Here is a 9,839-nt window from a genome sequence, read left to right as displayed (position 1 = left end):
TTCACTGAAATTCTTTACCAGTTTTGAATAGGCCTAAAATAATTATACGTGGCTGCAAAGTCACGTCACGTAATTTGTGTGCGAACAATGATAAAAAAAAAAAAATGAAAAATGACATTTAGGGGTTGAATTTGAAAGATAATTATTTATTTTTTCATTTAATTATAAAAGAAATTTTTTAATTGAGTAGAGAGATTTATTGATCTCATAAGTTTATTTTACAATCAAGTATGATGGAAGCACAATCTGAAGTTGACACATATCTTTTTTTAAATAAAAATAAAGTAATCTTTAAGTAGATTATAAAGTGTCAATGAAAAACAAAAATGAATATATGTCTTACAAGTCCTAATTACCCCGTGCAAACCCCATGATGAAATTAGTTGGTTACTACTATTTTTAATTAATATTTTAAAACATCACTAATCTTATTCCTAGTGGTCATACTAAAGAGAAGGGGTGAAAATATTTCATTCTCACGATGATCATAAATAAGATATTTAGATATCCATATGAAATAATAGAGGTGCAAACTATTTATTCAAGTTTTACACTTTAAAAGAGGTTTTCACCTCAAAGATTTGATCCCTCTTTACTCTTGCTAGATTTGTGGTTAAGAGGGATTTTTAAAGTGTTTTCACCTCAAAGATTTGATCTCTCTTTATTTTCGCTAGATCAGTGGTTAAGATGGATCTACACTGGTTTTAAAATTAGCCCATATAAAATTTATTAATTTTAAAATCTGGTTTCTAAAATTGTTTCTTGATGTAAGGAAAAATGTTATCAGTCCAAGACTCTGAATCAATGTGCATTCGCCAATAATAGTCAGAAATAACTGTTCTCGCTGCTGCCTTGTCAAATAACTTATGATAAACTTTCCCAATCCGAAAAAAAAATGCCACTTACTTTTCGTAAAAACCAAAACTGACTTTCTAAAAATGTAAAGCGTTGTAATTCGATGTGATGAAGGCTTGACATGTCCGAAAATGTGAAAAGATGTAATTGAGACGAGAGGCTCATTCTACAGTCCAGTGTGATGTGTAAACTTGACATGTCCGAAAATGTGAAAAGATGTAATTGAGACGAGAGGCTCATTCTACAGTCCAGTGTGATGTGTAACTATGTCTGTCCGTCATCAAAGTTAGTGTGATGTGTAACTATGTCCGTCCGTCATCAAAGTTGAAATTTTGCTCATATCGACCCAAATATAAATAAAAAAAAAAAAAAAACAAAAAAAAACCAATTATTCAAATTTTTTATATAACCTCAGTTCATAAAGTTATTTGCATATAAAAAAATCAGATCTTTCTCGGCTTATATTAAATCCATTTTTAAAATAGATCTATCCTAATTCTAAAACCATCCAAAAATGTAATTCCATGTGATCAAGGCAATACGAGGCTTTATTGCCTGGGAATTAATTTAGAAAGTGAAAGCTTTCATTCACATTTCCAAAATGATTTTAGAGGAAATTACTTTTGAAATTTGCATATCCGGATGCATTAATTTCGGTTTACCGACTTCACTCACAGCGATGGCTGCTGGTGCTAGCGAGTCCTTTATTTGGGCAAATAATGTACGTGGCCGAGTCGAACTCAGCTTTACTATTCTATTCTTAGCCAAAATCAATGCCGGGTGAGAGGTATGCCCTATTTTTGCAAATAATGTATGTGGTAGCTAAATGTACAGTTGGCTAATACCGAATCACTTAATTTTCAGTAGATAATTTGTCATTACAAATGAACCCATTACAAATTCTAGAAAAGTAATTCACAAATAATTTGACCAATGTGACAAGGAACCCATTACAAATTCTGGCCAAGTATTTCACAAATATTTTGACCAGGAATTTGTAATTAAATTGGAAATTGTGTTCGTGGATACATTTCATCCATTTTAATTTTAGTTTTTTTTTTTTTTAAATTTAATAATTTAATTTTGATGTGATATTTTATAATAATCATAGTAATATATATAAATTAGAGGTTGAGATTTGTATTCAAATGAGTTATGTTTTTTCTATTTTAATTAAATTGATTTTTAAAAACAATTATATAAACAAGTGCTATATAAAGTGAGTTATGATATTTTTAGCATGTGGTATTGATAAGTCATGGTATTGTAACAAAATCTATTTACATATTAAAAAGTGGGGGTAAATTTCCATGTTTAAAAATATTGTTCAATTTTTTGTTCTAAAAATCAAGAACATGGATATGCTTGAGGTTTAGGTCATACTTCCAACAACGTTGTTGAAGCATATGCCTTGTGTCAGGGTTTAACACAAATTGTGAATCTAGGAATTCAGGAGACTATTGTTTTTAGTGGTTCCTTGAATATAAGTCACCATTTATATTTAGTATCTCTCCCCTCATACACAAATCTAAGTCATATTTTCAACTAGATTTATCATTTGTATCAATGTATGCCTAAGAAGAAATGTCTCCATATTCTTAGATCAAACAACTCCAATGCTATCATATGGCTAATTTGGATTCAAGGCTCAATCAAGGTGAACTTTGGTGGCATGGAAAAAAAGGCTATGTCACCATTCCTTAATGGTTAATGACTAGACTCAAAAATCAAAGTGGAGGAATAATTCCGTATGGTTTAATGCAACATTTCGATGCTTTTTAAATTTTGTGTTTTTTATTAGGTCAACAATTGTGAATGTGAATGTAAATAATTAATAATTAATAGTTAACAATGATTAGTATACTCAAGAGGCATGTCTCCAGTCCTACCATGTCCACTAGTTTCAATTTACTTATGTAAAGCATGTATCTAAACTGAACTTTAACTCATTACCTTTTAATAAATTAGCTATTCTTAATTCTTGTTTAAAAAAACATATATTAAAAAGTTTACAAACTTAAAATGGTATCTTATTAATCTGTTTATGAATAAAAATCTATATTCTTATTTTGTTAGTTTTCATCCATCCCCAATTTCCAAACCACTTGTAGAAAAAATTTGAATGTGTAAAATAGTTAATAAGGATCATTTATACATTATTTAAAAACAAACTTGCTTACCAAAATACACCAAACTTTGTGATTAGTGATGACAAACAAAAATACACTTTGCTAAAGAAAATTTAAGCTACCAAAATACACTTAGGCTTTGTGCCAATAAGATAGGATTGATAATGGTAAATTAAAATATACCTGGGTTTTATTGAATAATAATTGAATTATTTGTTGTATTGTAACATGCTTTTTACATGATGTTATAAGGAAATTGTTTCTTTTACCATTTATTACAATTTTTTGGGGACTTCATTGAAATTAACTTTCATGATTTAATCTTCATGAAAAATATGGTAATCTGTTAAATAGGATATTTTGTTAAGAAGAAATGTCTAAATTTATTGATCTATAAAATATGGAAGACAAATAACACTTTTTGATGTATTTAAATTGAAGTCAAATAATACAACTATTAAAAAAAATTATTATATTTGAGGATGAGATTAATATTGAAGAATGTATTCTAAAAAGAAAGATAATAAGTTAACTTCTAAAAGATCATTTAAATATGGATGGAAGTAGATACATAAATTTGCATATCTTATAATAGGTCTATGATGAAAACAACATTAAGTGTTCATTCTATACCAAATTCAAACAAGATACACCATATATAAGAGAAGTTAGTAGTTTAGGCTCATAAACATTTAATTCATCGATTGGAGAGTGAATTAAGGAAATAATATTTACCCATGACTAAACATCTTGAAATTATGTTAGATGTTCAAAAATACAAAGTAATCAGTGTGATGGATACTAAATATTTTGTGGCTATAAAATATTTACCTTTAGATTTGTACAAAAATTTATGTGACTTGAATAGGTACAAGGTACCACCTATTATACCTTTAACCAATGAATATTCTTCATATATTAATATTGCATCTTGAAATGAGTTCTTTTGAGCAGCAAAATTAGTTTATTGTGAAAAACTAAAGACAAAAATTTGTTTGTCTTTTATTTTATTTTATTTTAGTGGATAAAAGTACAAATAAAAGTGGAGCAACACCTTATTGTATATATATTACATATCTAATGGATGGAAAAAGATGCCCAAGTGCAACAAAATTTTGGTTTTTTGAAAATCAAGGATAGCACTACACGATCATTGTGTAATTTCTTGGGGATTATTATCAGTGATGAATTTATCAAAATATAAAATGGTAGGATTTGGTTAGATGGATCTTCATCTATGAGAAGTATTCATAAAGGTTTGGCCTCTAATTTGATTTGGAAAATGTCTCATGGCTTCTAATTTCATTTGAAAAATGTCTCATTTATTAAGCGTTTATTGTGTAGCACATCTTGAGGCACTAACTATAACGAATGCTTCAAATCATTTTCCCGAGTTTAATTATATTAATAATTTGGCTAATAAATTATGCGTTCACTTAGGAAAAGAAAAATAGAAAAATTAAATTGGGTCCTGCAAACCAATTCCTCAAATCATTTTATTCAAAAATTAACAAAATAAATAACAAATTATATAATAATCCATTATGAAAGAATAATTTTGTTAAGTTTTCCAAATCTACAACCATGATGATTCACAATTCTATGGTCTTGTGAAAGTATATAAATATAGAAATACTCATTATCTAAAATGTTTCAATTTCAGCGATATTTTGTTGCAAATTCAAATAAAGCATTGTTACTTAAAATCTCAAGTCAGACCGTGTTAAAACTCAAAATATTACTTAATACTAATTTTGACACTATTAATTGAAAATAATTGATATGTAAATAAAATATTGTTAATTGACAACTCAATTCAAACGTGTTAAAATCAAAATATTAATATAAGACCCGTAATGTTGAATCCTCTCTTAGTAGTTAACACCTTTGATCCTTGCTATGCTTAAAAATCTGTAATAAAATCATGTTTCCATCACTCGTGTCTTGATTTAGAATTGTTTTCATCATCGAAATGATGTGAACAAAATAAATGAAGATTTGCTTTTTAAACCATAGAATTCTTGCAGAAATTCATTTGCAGATAAAAAGGAATGTATCTTCTTATATAATATAAGACTGATTAATTTAATTTTTTTTTGGGTCGTCTTCTATACTACTGTGTTAAAAAGTTAACACCTTCCCATGGTCCTCAACCAAAAGCTATGCATGACTCGCTCAAAACTTGAACTGCAAGGATTTAAAATTCGTGGTACTTGATTTACAACTGTCTATGCAAATATGAATGGAGTGGACAAAATGAACCCAAATAAACATTTAGTAATAAAAACCATGTAACTGTGTTACAGGGTGTTAGAGGAGGTTTGTCCTCAGCTCCTAGACTACCTATGGACTACGGCCATTGTCTTCAGGTTCTGATATTCTGAGAGGTCGAGTTTAGGAAAATCTACCCTACAAAGGAAGAGGTTTAGGAAGATCCACCATTCAAAGGAATAAAGGGGCAGATCTCAAACCTACTGGAAATCCTCGAAGTTTCTCTATCGGAGAGTAATCGATGAAAGGGGATTTGACCTGCCCTGAATGTGCCAACACTCCAAAAAAAAAGAAGTGTTGAATTGGAGAATGACGAATCTGTAAGCAATTCAGAAAGAAAAACAGAAAACAGAGGAAACTCAATGCAACACCGATTCAGATGCCTCGGTTGTAAGCTCCTGCACATAGATGCTAAGAGAGCAGATGGATATGGATCTTCAGTCAAGATAGCTACCCTTCATCAAGATACACATCCAATCAACCCTGAACTGCCCGGCTGAGGATGAGAATGCCTTATTCCAATCATATCCCGCGGTCAAATGTGAATCATGAAATTTATTGCCTGGGACTGAAGTATGTGAGCATTACTACTACATGGCGCATAGTAGGTCTTCGGGCACTCTGCTCTTGTATACAGAGCAGAGCTACTAAGAATATATGCAGGGCTTCCTCCACTGGGACGTTGATAACTCTGGGATCAATAATCTTCATAACTTCTTCTCTGTTCCAATTGGTCATCTTCTTCACCCACCCTGTGATGTTCATATCCTCTTCAAATTCGCTTTCACCCACCGCCTTTTTGCCAGTGATGAGCTCAAGCAGAACCACTCCAAAGCTGTATACATCACTCTTCTCGTCCACTTTCATGGTGTATGCATACTCTGTAAATTCAACATCCAATCTTAAATGGTATGCTACAGCAAAGGCCAGTGGCAAAACCACCGTAAAATAAGCAATACGCGTACTATGAAGCACTTTTGACTTCTATACAATTGCTTTTATTTATAATGCAGCGCTGCTCTGCCTCAGCATGCTATGTTTATAATTGGCAATAACAGAGGATGGATGGACTTCAATAACAGACCATAGAATTTCGGAAAGCTAGCAGCTCAGTTAAACTTTCAGGCGACCCTCCACTAAAATTAGAAATCGTCGTTTTCAAAATTTAAAGATGAAACAACCACTTACCTGGAGCTATGTAGCCAAAGGTCCCTGCAACTGAAGACATATATTCCGACGTACCAGATAGATGCAAGAGTTTGGCTAGGCCGAAATCTGCAACACGAGCTTGAAAGTTGGAGTCCAAGAGAATATTGCCGGACTTCACGTCGCGATGAAGGATGGCCAGGCGACAATCGTGATGAAGATAGCTCAACCCCTGCGCAGTTTCCACTGCAATTTTGTATCTGGTGTTTCCAATCCAGAGGCGTGGCATTGTTTCCATGAAGCAACTTCGCCAGGCTTCCGTTCGGCATGTACTCATACACCAAAAGATTGGTGTCATGGTTGAAGCAAAACGCCAGCAATCTAACAACATGTCGATGGCGGATTCTGCCCAGAGTTTTGATCTCTGCAGAGAAGCCATGAGCATTTGAAGAGCCTATCCGCGTAAGTTTTTTCACTGCAACTACTTCCCCATTGGGCATGATTCCTTTATACACAACACCCTCTCCTCCTTGGCCGATGACATTCTCTTCTTTAATGCATTCCACCACGTCATCGATTCCAAAGCTGAGTGTTTGGAAGGCCGTCATCTTCCATGGCCTGCCCTCGCTATCTTTCTTCTTCTTCTTAATTGCGACTGCTCGAATTGCCAACACCAGCGAACAGGAGAAGAGAATTCCAAGCGTTAAGAGAGGCAAGAGAAGTTCCAGCTTGATGTGTGTTCGGACACTAGAATTACAGTTGCCCAACTGTTCTCCGCATAAGTAGGGGTTCCCTACAAAAGAGGTTGCATTTAAATAATACAAACCCTCTGGGACATCACCGGAGAAGTTATTGTATGAGAAATCCGCGGAGAAGTTATTGTATGAGAATTCCGCGTAGGTCATCATTCCGTCGAATTCTTTGGGAATGCTCTCGTTGAAGTGATTTCTCGATAGATTTAGAGAGCGGAGATTGCTTATCCTGGTGATTTCCACTGGGAGGGGACCGCTGAATTCGTTCTGACTAAAATCAATTTGTATCAGATAAATAAAGTTACCAATATATTTGGGAATCTTACCAGAAAGTCTGTTTTTGCTGAAGTCGACAATTTCAATTTGGCTCAGACCCCCAATGTCTAAAGGAACTTCCCCAGACAATCCGTTTCCCGATAGTGTTAAAGAGATTAGATTGGGCATCCTTATGATTTCCAGTGGGATGGGACCGCTGAATTCTTTCTGGCTAAGATCAATTTCTGTCAGATTAACACAGTTACCAATTTCCCTGGGAATCATACCAGAAAGCTTGTTTGAGCTGAGATCAATGTGTGTCAGAGCACTGAGGTCGCTTATCTCCCTAGGAATCATACCAGAAAGCTTGTTTGAGCTGAGATCAATGTATGTCAGAGCACTGAAGTCGCTTATCTCCCTAGGAATCATACCAGAAAACTTGTTTGAGCTGAGATCAATGTATGGAATCCTGCCCTGTAGTATATTATGGGACAGGTCCAAAACCCTCAACTCTTTTAGCTCCGCGAGTTCCACGGGTATTTCACCAGAGAAATGGTTATTATATAGATACAGGATTTCTAAGGTCACAAGCTGGCCCAGTTGAGGAGGGATAGGGCCTGTGAGGCGACAATCGGACAGATCGAGTTCTACAAGGTTGCTCAAATTTCCTATCTCAGGAGGAATCCCACCATCGAATAAATTTCTCCACAAATTAAGTGTTTTCAAATACCCCAGTTTTCCAAGCTCTCCGGGTATTTTTCCAATCAAATTGTTTGCAGCCATTGAAAGATATTCCACACTTTTTAGGTTCCCATACTCACCAGGAATGCTGCCCGAGAAGCCATTAAATCCGAGATCAAGATGATTGAGTTTCAGGAGATAGGCCAAATCCAGTGGCAACGCCCCTGACAAAGTGTTGTATGAGACGTCGAGGACCTCAAGGTTCCTCAATTTTGATATGTTTGAGGGAAGACATCCAGTGAGGCTGTTATCGGACACATCGAACACCTTTAGATTCCTCAAGTTTGATATATTGGAGGGGAGGATTCCACTGAGGCTGTTATTGGACACATCGAACACCTTTAGATTCCTCAAGTTTGATAGATTGGAGGGGAGGCTTCCACTGAGGTTGTTATAGGAGAGGTCGAACACCTTAAGATTCCTCAAGTTTGATAGATTGGAGGGGAGGCTTCCACTGAGGCTGTTATGGGAGAGGTCGAACACCTTTAGATTCCTCAAGTTTGATAGATTGGAGGGGAGGCTTCCACTGAGGCTGTTATGGGAGAGGTCGAACACCTTTAGATTCCTCAAGTTTGATAGATTGGAGGGGAGGCTTCCACTGAGGCTGTTATGGGAGAGGTCGAACACCTTAAGATTCCTCAATTTTGATATGTTTGAGGGAAGACTTCCACTGAGGCTGTTATTGGAGAGGTCGAGCAATCGGAGCGATGACAAATTTGTGACCTGAGTGGGGAATGGGCCTGCAATACCCATTGAAGAGAGATCTAGAGCCACCACTCGACCCATGAGATCACAATGGACGCCAGTCCATGAACAATGGTGGCTTTTATTATAGACGCTCCAGGTATATAACATGTAATGAAGAGGGAGGGCTGCTTTCATTGAAATGAGCGCATTGGCATCTCCATGGATTGATGAATTGCGGAGGGCAGATGATGATGGGTGTAGAAACAGGGCGAGGCTGAAAAGAGGCAAGAGAACGGAAAGATTTTGCAACCTCATATTGCAATTAAACACGGATTTTTGATACTCTGTGAGATGCAGAGCAATATATTTTTAAAATGCCACTGACCTATTTAACATAAACAAAAGAAGGCACAGTAGACTTAGAAATAACACAAGTCAACCGTTAGTCTTGGTATGAACCGTAGATTGTCGGCCAATTCAAACAATGGAATTCAACTTTTGAATTTCTTAATCTTCTATCTCCATTTTGACTGTTTCAGTTAAAAAAATTAAAAAGGGATGGAGTTTAATCTTTCTTCCTAATTTTTCATTTTATAATAGTTTCTAATAATAAGAATGCAAATAAATTGAAATTCTGATTAAAATAAAATATTTTTTTAATATTTTTTTAATGAGAATACAAATAAATTGAAATTCTGATTAAAAATAAAATATTTTTATAACATTTTTATATAAAAAATACAAATAAATTGAAATTTTGATTAAAATAAAATAATTTTATAATATTTTTTATAATAAAAATACAGATACACTGAAATTTTGATTTTTATATAAAAAGTACAAATAAATTGAAATTTTGATTAAAATAAAATAGTTTTATAATATTTTTTTATAATAAAAATACAGATAAATTGAAATTTTGATTAAAATAAAATAATAATAGAATTTAGATTTCTGTGATGGATGAATATTGATTTTTAGAGTTTTTGTTTTAAATTATTAT

General features: G+C 33.8%; 1 pseudogene; it reads right to left on the bottom strand.

The window, feature by feature from the left end:
* Window positions 1-5,138: 5,138 nt before the first annotated feature.
* LOC149172368 (leucine-rich repeat receptor-like serine/threonine-protein kinase BAM1) lies at window positions 5,139-8,238 on the bottom strand (annotated as a pseudogene).
* Between the last annotated feature and the right edge of the window lie 1,601 nt (window positions 8,239-9,839).

This window comes from Pinus tabuliformis, chromosome 4_2 (genome assembly GCF_031772625.1).
Source record: "Pinus tabuliformis cultivar Carrire ecotype Pingquan chromosome 4_2, CPIR1, whole genome shotgun sequence".
NCBI lineage: Eukaryota > Viridiplantae > Streptophyta > Pinopsida > Pinales > Pinaceae > Pinus > Pinus tabuliformis.
Note: the sequence above shows the minus strand (reverse complement) of the source record. Positions and strands in the feature narration are given on the sequence as shown.